The 15,107-nt window shown below is 34.1% G+C and overlaps 2 protein-coding genes across 3 annotated transcripts in view; one reads left to right on the top strand and one right to left on the bottom strand.

The window, feature by feature from the left end:
* Positions 1-15,107, top strand: part of LOC105209352 (uncharacterized) — a 181,817-nt gene that overhangs the window by 149,362 nt on the left and 17,348 nt on the right. The window lies entirely within an intron of this gene.
* The window catches only part of LOC105209327 (cysteine-rich motor neuron 1 protein), a 396,142-nt gene that overhangs the window by 366,885 nt on the left and 14,150 nt on the right, over positions 1-15,107 (bottom strand). The window contains exon 2 of the mRNA XM_011179690.3: positions 7,285-7,463. The gene's annotated coding sequence lies outside the window, so the exon portion shown is untranslated. The remainder of the gene's footprint in view (positions 1-7,284; positions 7,464-15,107) is intronic.

Raw genomic sequence — 15,107 nt, 5'->3', positions numbered from 1 at the left:
TATGTATGTAAGTGCGTGTGTACGCGTTGGTTGATGCAACGCGGTTCATTGCTTGTACATGTTTTTTTTCCAAGTGCGTGCAAAGCCGCTGTGATTTAAATTGTTGACAGGCATTGCATAATGCATTTTTAATAGTCTGTCTGTCTGCCAGGCAGCCTGCCTGGCGATTGGTGAATGCGAAGCGCTCAACCAAAGCGTAAAGCCGTAATAAAAATAAGAAGAGAAGAACGCTGCCAATAATGATGTGCATCGAAATTTTTAATGGCGTGAAGTAAAGATTAATGCGGTAAGCAGAGTAGAGAGGAGTTGGAAGCGAATGCAAGTAAGTGAGGTCCGCACAGAAAGTGATTTACTTGAGTGCGTTTTAAGTCGCGCTCGGCGTTGTTGAAGTGTTGCAGCGTCCATTTCCATGCACCATATGCTGCCACAACAGCGGCAATAACACAAACACACACACCTGCTGCTTTCAACGCTTCTACGGCGTGTAGTCCGGTCCGGTGCCCTTCAACGATCCCACGAACTGTCCACTCGACGACTGCCGTTTGCCACATTCATCTTAAGCGCGCATATGTTGCTGCCAGACATGCTGGCTATACTTATACTTTATATGTATATTGATGAGACTTTTAAGCGGTAGGTAACAGGTAGCAGTTTATTTCTGCTGCCTGTACCCCACTCAACTCACTCACTACCTTAAGCTGTGCGAAGTGCCACTCGCCCACATCTTTTCGTATTTATTTGCACTTCTCCTTTATTTTCAACACCCGTGTGTATTTAGTTGTATTTAATTTCCGTGGTAGTCCCTTCTACTGGAGCTGCATATTTAGCTCTTTCACACGAAAGTGGTTGTTGCATAATGCATTTAAATTGCCAATGTTGCATGATAAAAGGTGTTGAATTGAATTTGTGTCCAGTGTAAGTAGTAGCGAGTAGTTGGCATGGAAAGGGCTTGCAATTACATAATGCCACAGAGCGAAAATACAGTGCAATGAAAGTGGTGTAAAGATAAGTAGGAAACTACTTTAGGGTGCACTATAAATGTAGGAAGAAATTCCATATACCAAATATTCTAAACTAAAATCCCTACAAAGAATACTACGAGCTTTCACCGACAGAGCTTTTGGAAGCTTTCACAGAGCTTTCGAAATAGTTTACTGCTTTCACAATAATCGTTGTCCTTTTCATCCATCGTCAATTCTTCCCCACTAAAGAGCTTTCACTGAGTTTTCAAACAGCTTTGGAAAGCTTTCACAATAAAAATAGCAAGGTTGTTCATTTCCTAGCTTCCTAACTTAAAAACTTTCACCAATCCTTTGAAAGCTTTCACTTAGCTTTCGAAAACGGTCACAGCTTTCACAATAATCCATCGTTAACGCTTTCCTACTAAAGAGTTTTCACCAAGTTTTAGAAAGCTTTTACTGAACTTTGGGAAGCTCTCACATAGTTTTAGGAAGCTTTCACAATTAAAAAAAACATCGAAACTCATTTAGTGAGATGTAAAACTAAAATAAAACGATTTTGAGACTGTCTGTTCCCATACTCTCTTCGATTCGTCACACATTGGTGAATAGCGAATCGAACAAACAACTGTTAAGTATCCCTACATAGATTACTACTAGCTTTCAACGACTGCGCTTTTGGGAGCTTCCACTGAAAATTTGGAAAATGGTTTATTGCTTTGACAATGATGGTTGGCATTTGAAGAGCTTTCACTAAGTTTTGGAAAGCTTTCAAACAGCTTTGGAAAGCTTTCACGATAAAAATAGCAATGTTATTCATTTGGTGAGATTTTTAGATGACTCTTCTTAACTTAAAAACTTTCATCGAACTTTTGAAAACTTTCGCCTAGCTTTCAAAAACAGTCACAATAACCGTTGTTCTTGGCATCCATCGTTGAAGTTATTCCACTAAAGAGTTTCCACGAAATAAGTGGAAAATAAAACGATTTTGAGACTGTCTGTTCCCATAGTCTCTTCGATTCGTCACACATTGGTGAATAGCGAATCGAACAAACAACTGTTAAGTATCCCTACATAGATTACTACTAGCTTTAAACGACTGCGCTTTTGGGAGCTTCCACTGAAAATTTGGAAAATGGTTTATTGCTTTGACAATGATGGTTGGCATTTGAAGAGCTTTCACTAAGTTTTGGAAAGCTTTCAAACAGCTTTGGAAAGCTTTCACAATAAAAATAGCAATGTTATTCATTTGGTGAGATTTTTAGATGACTCTTCTTAACTTAAAAACTTTCATCGAACTTTTGAAAACTTTCGCCTAGCTTTCAAAAACAGTCACAATAACCGTTGTTCTTGGCATCCATCGTTGAAGTTATTCCACTAAAGAGTTTCCACCGAATTTTAGGAAGCTTTTACTGAATTTTGGAAAGCTTTCACTGAGCTCGAAGACAATTTGAAAAGATATCGAGATAGTTTCTTAGACTTCACTTTTTTATTGTTATAACCTAACCATTTTTTGACAGGAAAGGAAAGCTCAAACTTAGTGAGTAGACAGTGTCTACTACGACAAGTTCCTCCTTCAGCAAAAAGTGACTCATAAATACACTTTTAAACAGAGCTATCTAATGTGAATAAATATCGAAAAAATGAGTAATGAAATTTCCCACAGAATACACAAATAAATAAAATAAAATATTTAAAAACTTGTCTACAAAAACAATAAAACAAAGTTTATGCAACTCAAGTTATCTTTTTTATGGCAAGTGGAGCGAAAACAATTACTAAAGCAATAAAAAACCAATGATAACAAAAACTAACGGAAATATGAGTAAAGCAGAGTAGAAAGTAAAACAGAAAAACTTCAAACCATTAGAGAAAGGGCTACGCAGAGAGACACCAACGAAATGCTGACACAGCGGACATTGGTCTTGCAGCAGAATGCATATGCCGGAGCGGGTAGTAGAGGAAAGTACGCAAGCGCGACGTTAAAAGTTGTAAAGTGAATGCAAGTGAATTTTCCTTTTGTTTTTTTGTTGATTCATTTTTATTGTTGGTGCTGAGTATCAGTTTCAAAGTGTTTTCGCACAATTTTAGTTAATTTCTTTCCCAGCCAATTGTGTGGCTCAAAGCTACGCCAAAATGCAGCGAGACATTTGTTATTTGAAATTTAATAGCGCAAAAGTGAAAGAAGTAATAGGAAAAAATAAAAATAAATAAAAAAACGAAAGGCGATTGCAGTGACGGAGGAGAATCGCATGAAAAACGTATGCAAAAAAATACAAAAAATTATTCTTGCAAAACTGAAGTAATGTGAGTAAACGCGAAGTAAGGCAATAAAACTAAAAATGCATATAGTAATAAAAGTATAAATGATGGTGGCAACTCATGAGAGTGAATTGTTAGTGTAGCTGGACAACTGGCTTTGGACGGTCTTCCACTTATAGTCCATTTCAGTTTCCATTAAATTGTTTCATTCAATTTTTTATTCTCGAAAGTAGTGAGTTAGAAAAAAAAATTTAAAGAGATTAAAAGGAGAATGAGAGGCAGCTGACTGCTGAGAACAACAGTAGAATAAAACGTTCCCCCGAGATATGGGTCCATACCTAAACTGACCCAGTATTATAAAAGATAAAGGACTAAAAACTCATCAAGATTAATACAAATTATTTGAGAAAGTGGAACTGTCCAGAATTCCCTCTTCCAAGACTTTTGGTTTTTGTTTTCCCTTTACCCTGCCATACCTAAACTGACACAGGCTTATAAAAGATAAAGGACTAAAAACTCATCAAGATTAATACAAATTATTTGAGAAAGTGGAACTGTCCAGAATTCCCTCTTCCAAGACTTTTGGTTTTTGTTTTCCCTTTTTAAATAAAATCTTAGAATTTTTTTTTTGGAGCCCGGGTCCACTTAACCCCTGACTTACTGTCTGAGAACTCAGTATGGATCTGTTATAGTGAACTTATTCGGGTAAACATAAACCTATGTTGGTCATATGCGCTTTCTCGGCAATTTCATTCATTTGTTCTGAAATTCTCATCCGGTTTATGAACAAAGAAATTTAAATTTAACCAGAAAGAAACTCTCTAAAATAAAAAAAAAACTACGAAGCTTGAATATTTTTCAACTGTACAGTAAACCGTATCAGTTTGTTGTTGTAGCAGCATTGTAAGATGTGTGTTCAAAAAATAACGGGAATTTCCGTGGTTTTAAAAAAATGTTTATTCATTCGTCTGCATTAACGTTATCGCCTTTAAAATAGTTCCCAATCGAAAATGTAGCGCTTCTTCCAATCGTCAAAAGCCTTCTCAAACTCGATTTTGGCGATCGCTCTTTCATCGATTTCTCATATGCTTGTAAAACGACACCCCTTTTAAGCCACTCGGAATCATGTCAGCCGAATATTGAGGTTGGGTCCAGTCGTTTATGTTGACAATGTTGACTCTGCAAGCTCGTCAATTTAAAAATTTTACAATTCCCGTTATTTTTTGAACACACCAAGTAAGAATGTGATATTGAAGTGATTTTCAAATTTTTAGTTGAAAGTAGATGTTGAAATTAAGAGAATAATGACATTTCCGAACATCCTTTGTCGCTTTGAAGATTCCCACAACAAGATAATCAAGCTAACAAAACACACTCTAACCACACATTTTTAATTTTCGAACAACATTGAGCTTGAGCCTTTACTGTTGTCGAGTATGTGAGCTAATAAGCAAACCAAAGACATGCAAATTTCTGACTAACAAAGGTGAGCTAAGAATTCTGCACAGGTGGTCACAAGAAAATTAATATTCATAAAAACAAAAAAAAACCGACTTGAGTTCAATAAAGAAGCAGACAAAAGCGGGGGAAGAGAAGAAGAAAAAAACCGACATTTGTTGAAACTGAAACCGAAACCAGTAGTCAAATCTAAAGACGAAGAAAAATCTGACAGCAACATGACAAATATGTAGCTAATCAATCATTGGCTGTAAGTAGCAAAAAAACACAGGAAAAAAACAGGTGGAGGAAGGGGAAGGAGAAAAAAAGTACAAAAGAATTGACTGCTTTGATATAGCGGCATACATACAGATATGCTTAAGTAGGTGTATAACAGATTTCAGTGCTGGTGTGGGTGTGGGTGTTGTTGTAAAGGGTGATTTTTTAAGAGCTTGATAACTTTTTTAAAAAAAAAAACATGATTCATGACATTTACTTTTTGAAGATAATTTCATTTAAATGTTGACCGCGGCTGCGTCTTAGGTGGTCCATTCGGAAAGTCCAATTTTGGGCAACTTTTTCGAGCATTTCGGCCGGAATAGCCCGAATTTCTTCGGAAATGTTGTCTTCCAAAGCTGGAATAGTTGCTGGCTTATTTCTGTAGACTTTAGACTTGACGTAGCCCCACAAAAAATAGTCTAAAGGCGTTAAATCGCATGATCTTGGTGGCCAACTTACGGGTCCATTTCTTGAGATGAATTGTTCTCCGAAGTTTTCCCTCAAAATGGCCATAGAATCGCGAGCTGTGTGGCATGTAGCGCCATCTTGTTGAAACCACATGTCAACCAAGTTCAGTTCTTCCATTTTTGGCAACAAAAAGTTTGTTAGCATCGAACGATAGCGATCGCCATTCACCGTAACGTTGCGTCCAACAGCATCTTTGAAAAAATACGGTCCAATGATTCCACCAGCGTACAAACCACACCAAACAGTGCATTTTTCGGGATGCATGGGCAGTTCTTGAACGGCTTCTGGTTGCTCTTCACCCCAAATGCGGCAATTTTGCTTATTTACGTAGCCATTCAACCAGAAATGAGCCTCATCGCTGAACAAAATTTGTCGATAAAAAAGCGGATTTCACATTTCGAACCGAACACTGATTTTGGTAATAAAATTCAATGATTTGCAAGCGTTGCTCGTTAGTAAGTCTATTCATGATGAAATGTCAAAGCATACTGAGCATCTTTCTCTTTGACACCATGTCTGAAATCCCACGTGATCTGTCAAATACTAATGCATGAAAATCCTAACCTCAAAAAAATCACCCTTTACTTTTACCCACACTCGCCTACTTGGCTGCTGCTGTTTGCTTGCTGCTTTCTGTGGAATTTAGTTCACTTTCATATTTTTGTTTGCATTCTACGGCATACATATGTATCTAGATACATATATTCGCTTCTCTTTGCTTTATTAGCCGCTACAAAATTTTTGAAATTCTTGCCATTTCCCCGCTCCCCCAACCGCGTGTACTTATATCCGCAAAATTCACGTTCTTTGAAGTGCACACAGCCACATACACACAAACAACAACAACCCACATACGCGCGTGTCTTCTGTGCGTTTTTATGTGTGTCAATATGTGCTTTGAATGTGTGTGTGTATGTATGTGTGCCTCGAACGCATTCTTTCTGCCAAAGTTTTCCGTTCACATTTCATGGCTCAAATGATAAATTAAGCAAATTTAGTCCAAAAGGTTAATTGTGGCAGCCGCGGCAACGCACGCGCTCAATATGCACCTCGAAGCGGGAAAAAACAAACAAAAAATATTTGAAAAAAAACAGAAATAATAGCAAAAGTGAATAAAAAGCGCAAAACTTTATCATTCCCGTTATTATTCGTCCGATAAATTAACTTAAGTGCGCTTAGCAACTTTAACGCATACTTTGGGAAAATTAGCGCTGAATTGCCGGCAGGTTTGTGGCAAACAAAAATGCAACAACAACATAAATAAAAGAACAACAAAAATAAAAATACAACAACAAAAACCAAAAAAAAAAATTAACAGAAAAAGAACAACTTAAATTAGTTTCATAAAAGTTTGGCGTAAAAATTTGATTGATTGCCCAAACTGTAGCTTTTGATGAAAGCTCTGATAAGGAATTCGAAATGAGACCTACAAGTGTAACACATGTGGTTGCTGAATATTACATATGTATGTAGTATGTGTAATGGTATAATACATCTCTCTACAGACTCATATAAAATCGATATTAAAGGGTAAAACTTAAAGTTTTTATGGGGAGAGCTTTCGAAGATGATTTGTTCTCAAACTAAACTCAAATCAGCAATTGGTATTGAAATTATATTAGATAGTTGGAATGTGAGCAAAAAAATGCGAGGCACAGAATATTTTTAAAATTTAATTGAAATTCAGGAGCTGTCTCAAAGTGAAAGTTCAAAAAGCTTTCTCTAAGATGAAAGCTCACACTTTGAGAATCACCGAGCGACAAATTTTTGAATGTTATAGCTTTGTGAACTTCAATAATATAATATTTGCTCGATTATTGATTACTTAGAAGGCATTCTTCTATACTTTTTAATAAAAATAAAATCATTTAGGACTTACCGAAGGTCTTAGAAGAGTTATCAGAAGTTCGTATCAGCAGGTGTATATTCTTATGAGCGAAATATCTGAAGAAAGCTATATATTTCCGTGTATTTCAGGCACTGTTAGTTTTATGTAAATTCTTGTCTATTAATGACTTTCAGATTTTTTCACTGTATTCACATTATTTGTAGATACACCTAAAAGTAAAATAAAACTTTTTAAAACTTAACTAAAAAATCATAAATAATTTCAGAAAATATATATATTAATAGCTAACATAATAATAATCAAACCATAATTCTCAAAAACATTAAAAAAAAATATTTTTTTTTTATAAAAAATATGTTTAATATTTTAATATTTATTTTTTATAAAAAATATTTTTAACATTGTGAAATACCATATCCTTCTACTTTTATAATAATATTGATATTTTAACATTAATTAATTAATTTATTTTTTCTTTTCTTTCCGGTCAATCAATTGGTACTTTATCTTAACCAAACAAAAGGTAACAAATTTTCTTCTCTTTTTTAAACACATTTGATTATTTAATTTATTTTAAAATTTTTTTCAATGAAACTTTTAAAATGAAAAAAAAAATTTTGAAACTCTTCAGAAGCTCTTAGATAGCTCTTTTTATGTCGAAGCTCTTTATGTGTTCCAAAAGTTCATAAAAAGCATCTTTGCTGAGTTTTGGAAACGACTGTTTGATGACGAGCTTTTCGGCTCGAAGCTGACGAGCTTTTAACAAGATCGGCTCGGTTTTGATAAAAATTATTATAATCTTTCATCAGATTTAGACAGCCAAATTAATTGATCAATTAAAATTTTTATTGAGAAACCCTTTTTTGGCTTTTATACTGCCGGCTACTCGATAACCGATCAGCTGTTATACATTTTTGTCTTTTGCTTTTCATAAGAAGTTGGTCAAAAAATTCAGCCCATTACAGACGAAGAACGTACATATATCGTACGTCTTTGACGCAGAGTTGCATTACATTTTCAAGTCGATTAAAATTCAGTTAAAAATAAATGTAGATTTTTATTTTATATGGCAAGTCGATCGTAATCAGCATTTCAATCGAGCAGAGGCCGGTTAATTGATCAATTAGCTCCTGTCTAAAAACGCTTTTAGGTTAGTAAGCAGATCTTTGCATATGCAGAAAGATTTCACTTGGACTTGGGCAGTTTTGAGCGCTGTCTTTTGTGATACCAAGAAACTCTTAATGGATCAGAAAGAACCTTATGATTCGGCAAAGCGCTTGGAATATGTTACAAACTTCTTGAGTCGGCCTTTGACAATTATAGCCAATTTACTAAGTTCGCCGAAGGTGAGCCTACCAAGGCCTACCATCAGAACTCAAAGCAGTACGAAACGTTTATTCGATATTGTTTAGGCTATCTTTGACTGATCTTCAATTGGTAGTTTGAGTCAATTTCAAACATTTTCGTAGTGATTAAATAATTTTGAAAATTAAAAGAATGAAGGCATGACATACATATATAATTTCAGTACCAGATAATTTTTATGAATGTCGAAATAAATGAAAGAAAATGTATGTGAACCTTATGAAGTACTGAGATAATGCTCTAATTTTCTTTTATATATTTTTTATGGATCATCATACAAATTGACCAAAAATACAAATTCTTCGGAGCTTCCGCCGCAATTTATCTCACTAAGAAGTTCCTCAAACCATCCCTAGAAACACCCAGGACTAGCATGATATCACATCCTCGTAAATCCACAAAAGCTCCATAAAAGCTCACTTTTCAAACAGCCTCTTTATCATCAATTCCACTCGAACAATTGTGACTTTCTTAAACAATATAATATATTATGTGACTTTACTACATAGACAATAATAAATACTTTAATATTTCCTTTCAAACTATACTCGTGCTCAACTAACTTTACAAAGAGCCAAGTATCCTGTGTATCCAATCCTCACCTCTTGCTCTTCAATTTTCCTATTTCATGCCTTTTATACAGAGAGTATTCAGTTTTCTTGCTTTTCTTCTTCTTCTTCCTCTTGTTTTCTGCTATTTTAACAATTGTCACATTTGACACACGTCATTGTGGGCGCTCGTTATTCATGCCATTTTAGAGTGTCAAATGGAGTGCGACACAATGGCAACATAAACATTAACAATAGCAACAATAACAACAATTCAAAAGGCATTACGATTGTTTAGTTATATATATGTATGTATATATATTATATATAAATGTTGCTAGCTTGCGGCGTAACAATGAGTATTGGCGAATTGCATTGGAAGAACGACGGTGTGACAACAAAATGTTGCAGCTTCTTTGGAGCTGCAGTGCAAAAAGCACTTGCATATACAAACATTCCTTTATATCTTTGGTTACTCAGCTATTGCCACATTGCAACACGCTGCAGCTCTGTGACGTTGACTTTAGTTACTGCCTTTTGTCGTTAGCAAATAAATAATCGTATCTCACGAATTGTAAAGCGCCAATGCGCGCTTCATTTCTCGCCTCAAATTCATATTCGTTTGTTTGTTTGTACAACAACAACAACGAAAATAAATTATTTATGCATATTTATTTTGTAAGTTTGCCTGTTTACTTGCATATAATTGTATGTGTGTATATGCACAGCAGACGATTTCTAGCTATGCGCATGGCGGTGTGAAAAAGAAGGAGCAGGCACTCAGCAAATGCTATCCAATGCAGCTCATATTCCATTGTCGAGCTGAATCACACGTTCAAAGCCTTCGAAAATTCAGTTGTTACGAGGGTTACCACGATACTAGCACACAACTGAAGATCGTATTTAAAGTGAATCGTATTATAAGTGGCAGTAAATTCGCCATAAAATTCACTGAAATTCGGCTTCAGCTCAAATACATATTAAATTACATTTAAGACAGATTACCAATTTTTAAATTTAGTTGAACTCCCATAACTCGAACTTCTATAACTCGAAGTTCTTCATAATTTCAATTGGCAATAGAAATCAAATTTTGTACAAACTCAAAGATTTTTTGTGGATTATGGTGATTCGAATTAGGGAGTCATCTTTATTTTAACATTCTTTACAAATTTAGTTCGATGAAACAGTTTTCAAACAACATTTTTTACCTTTTGTACAAAATTTACTTTATTTTAAGAAGCTTTTTAGATTCCAGTCCTTTATTTCTGAACAAAAGACGTTCGAATCAGTTCATCGATCACTGAGCGAACACCAACTGAAAACTTACAGATCGGCTGATTCATAGAACCTAACTAGAATCCAACTCTCCACCTTCATATATGGTAGTTATTCTACCTTCTAGGCATCTCCACGATTTGGACGAACCTTACTTTAAACTTATTCAACTCAACGAAATGCAATTTTGGTGAACATTTACCATTGAAAGGTTGGGGTGAAAAGTTTTTTAAATATTTCTAAGTTAGTTTTTTACCAAATAATCAACATAAATTGTAACATAATAAATTGAGATATTCTATATAATAGTGAGAATACTACAGCGATGAGTTCTTGCACTATTCCATTCAGTTATACAAATCCTTTCGTATTATTTTTAGAATTGGCACAGATTTATGGTAATATATGAGCTTTATCTTTTCGATCGTCAATCTGATTCCTCTCTGGCCTTTTCGTACTTCCTTTGAACCTAGAGAAATAGTAAAACAACATCGCGCCATAAACTCGGCTGACTCACATGTAATCTTTGTCTTAAACACAACTTTTTTGAGAGTTTCTTGAGCTCTAACTTATCAATTCTTCAAAAAATTTAAATTGAATTCGATTTTACTTAATCTAAATTATTAAAACACATAGATGTTGTTCTAAAACAAAATGTCAAGCGATCCTTCAATTTTCTCTTTTACTAGTCTCTCCTAGATACGTGTTTTCTGAAAGTTTAGTCATCTACTATTTTCATCAATCTATAATGAAATATGGTTTCTGAGATATTATTTATCACTTATTTTTCCAGGTTAGGTCTCATCCGTAATCTAAAACATTCCGAAAAATAAATTATCCTTCATCCCGGTGCCACTTTCACAATGTTTCAATGACTTATGAAAGTCATAGTATCATCTGCATATAACTCCCGTTATTGAGCATTCTATCGACTGTTTCTAGACCGTTCTGATCTTTTATTGTATCCTAACGTAATATGTCTTAGTATGGGTGTGGTTTTCCTCTTTATATGATATAAAAAGTCTTGTATTCCGATAACAGATATTATACTTATCTTAAGCGTTCTTCTATTTTTATAATTGTTTAATAATAATTGTATAATTGACACCATAAACACGGGTTTTGAAAGATATAGACAATATTAATCTCTCCCAAAAGGTCTCTCAAAGCAGACAGTCCTAAGAAAATTATGCTGATGATAAGGGTGTTCTTTCTAGAAACTGGCGTCAAATCGGCAGATCTGTTTCGAGTCCACTCTCTTTTTTGTTACCTCTTTACCTTGCTTTCTTAAGAGTTTTCAAATTGAGAAAAATAGAGAAATCTGTTTTAGTCCACACCAAACATACTAGTTAGTGGTAACCCTCGTAAAAATATGCATATTCGTATAAAATATCTGTTTTTTTGTATATTTATATATATGTAACCAGTCACTGTATATCGTTGCATAAAGTCAGTTAATATTTTTCTTTTGCTTTCAAAAGTTGTTTACATTAATTTCCACTGAATTGCAGTACTGAAATATGAGTTTGGCATTGCGATGGCACATTTCATGGTGCACATTGTTGATTATATTGAAAATTTTTGAGCACTCAAGCCTCGAGTCAGTGATGGCAGCACATTTTGAATATTATTTTGTCGCCTATGTAAACAGTTGCGAATAAGTAGTGAAATACAAACAGAAGTATAAATTCATACATATTTCTGTTTATATGTATGCCTCAGCCATTATGCAAGTCTCTCCAAGAAACGTTGTCGACAGTGAACACCTTTGTTTGCAATTCGAGCGTTTTATTTTTGATTATTATAAGGCATAAACAGTTATGCCAGAATTTATTTGCTTTAGTCGGCTTAAAAGTGTGAGCTTTTAATGAAATTATTTTTAATTAAATTAAATTAAATTATCTAATCGCTTCATACAATAAATTTAGTACCCGATTTGCAAATGATACTTGGAAAATGAGCCCAACTTTGCTTAAACCACTTTGAGTATATTTACTTTGAAACTTTAAAATAAATAAAATCAACACTGTTGACAAAGTTGTTCATGACTCTTTCTTGGAAATTCATTTCACCTTGAAAAGTTGTAAGCATAATTTTGTGCAAACACTCTTTTGTTTCCCCAGCGCAAAACCGCAAGAATGCCAACTACGAGTATATGGCCTACATTCATAAACAAATATATATTATATATAATTGTTGTACTATATAAGTATGTATGCAAAGCTTTTATTAGTAGTGTAAACAAATTTCGGAATTTTGCAAAGTAAACAAAACCGCAAGATTTTTTCTGTGGCTTTGAACTTTGGCAGTGACGTCATAACAGTCAGTAGAAGACTGGAGTGACAAAAGTATTTGATATTCCGAAAAATCTAAAAAAATATTGCTTGAGTTCTAGGATTCTTTGAAAATATCGTGAGAAATCGTATTTCAGGGAATTTTTATTAAACGTCAAAAATTTTATTTATTTACTTGTATTGGTCATGTTGGTAAACGCGATCATGAACTGTACTTGGTATTTCTAATATTGTGTCATACACCGATTATTCCGTATATTACGCTGATCTTGACATTGATCGCTTTTCATGGCCTTGATCATGGGTTTCATCATAATCATTTATGTTTATTTTAGTCAAAACAGGCTGAAAGTTCTTCATATACAAATTAGTTTTAGTATGAAGTTGATACTGATCCTAATATGGATCGCTGTTCCTGCCTGAGATCATAGATTTGATCATTGATCACTTTGATGCTCATTTGTTAATCAGAGTTGGCAGATAGTTTTTGATCTTCCTTTCGAATTCGTTTCATTATGTCATATTTGTTATAAATCTGGATTCTTGGGCTAAGCAGCCGATGTTGCTCATATTGATCGGTGTTTGTTTTACCTTAAGCTTCGTCGTTAGTTAGTGATCTCTATTTACTTTATTCTCAGTTTTGCTTATTGCAAATTATAGTACTGATTATGATATTTATAAACAACTAGCCTTCGACCTGATATTGTCATTAATCTTGTTCTGAAAATTACTGTTGATCTTGATCTTGTATTCGAACAAATGGAAATGGATGATATTTTCAATCTTAATATTGGTTCTGATCACATTACGACTGAGTCCAGTTTTTGCTCCTTTCTATTCTTTATCTCCAATTTCATAATCGTGATGTTCTTTAATACCATTATTCGATCATTGCTTTTAATCTTGATCTTTATTCTGATACCTTACCAAAATTTTTGGTTCTGGTATCGATTTTAATATTGATTCTGATCTTCAATTGACTGATCTCAATATTTATTTCATGCTCCTCAATACCCAGTTCTATTGATGATAATCTTGTGTTGGTAGAACTGATCAAGAACTGGATCTTAACTCTAACATAATAAATATATAGTTCTGGAGCCTGATCTTACCTCTAACTCTTCACAATTTGGAGTTGATCTTTAGCTCCCTTTTGCTCTTGAACACAAAACTAAGTTGATCTCTGATCTTAACCTTAGCAAAGTCTTCATTTTAAATCTTAATCATTATCATTTTTTTTAGATTTCTGAATTTTGTGAATGATATTTTAATTATTCTGGAGGTTTAGACCTCACTGCCAGTTTTATGTCCAAATCTTGTATACCGATTTATTGAATTTATGCTCATGAACTTTTGATCTCGATCACATTCAATGTTTATCTCCTCGGTAATGATTCTAAAATATTTTGTTAGATCTCAACTTTTTATTTGATAACGATCTTGACCTTCTTCATTATATTAGATTGAGTATATCTTGATTTTATCATCTTCTTCAATTTGATTATTCTTATAAATAAAGATACAGGTCTTATCAAAGTTTTGACCTTATTTTCAGTTTTTCGTCCATTCCTAATCTTCGGCTTGGGCTATATACCATTTATGCAATGGAATCTGGACCTCGATCATATTCATTCATCTCCTCGTTAATAATGCTAGCCCTACTTTGGATATAAATACGAGACTCGTACACTTTGCACTCGTACTAATTGTTATTGATCTTGCTTTTCATATTGATCATTATCTTCAACTGAATATGCCTTCGTTGAAACATATCTTCAGTTGGATCTGCTATTGATCCTGTTTATCATCGTCCTGATTTTAATTTTTCAACGATGTTGTCGTAGTCTCAACTTGATCGTGATCTTCAAACCAGTTTTAGACCAAATAGTGATCTTAATCACAGTGCTATTTAGAGCATTAGACGACTTCAAGTCCTAACGCATTCCACTACACACACAGAGATAAGCGCTCAATGACAAATTAACCGTCAGTTTTCCTGTCCATACTTGCTAACACGCGACACCGGTTGACAACCAATTTATCCAACAAGCACGTTTATTAATTTCACCCAAAAAAATGCTGATGAGGCATGCGTACGCGCAGTATTGAAAACACGTCTTAGGCCAACAAGTCTGCAATTAATTTACAATTTGATGCCAATTTGTTACGGCATTTGCGACGCAAAGATAAACCGTTAAGCAAAAAACTGGTTGCAAAGCCACGGTCACTTAGCAGATGTTGCATTGCAAGAAAAAAAATAATAATAATAAAAATAAAAATGAAATGAAATTTAGTAAATAAGAGCAGATACTTGTTGCTGTTGCATTTGTTGTTATTGACTCAATTACTCCAATTTTATGCGCATATC

Source organism: Zeugodacus cucurbitae, chromosome 4, assembly GCF_028554725.1.
Source record: "Zeugodacus cucurbitae isolate PBARC_wt_2022May chromosome 4, idZeuCucr1.2, whole genome shotgun sequence".
NCBI classification, from domain to species: Eukaryota; Metazoa; Arthropoda; class Insecta; order Diptera; family Tephritidae; genus Zeugodacus; species Zeugodacus cucurbitae.
This window is presented reverse-complemented; position numbering and strand designations above follow the sequence as displayed.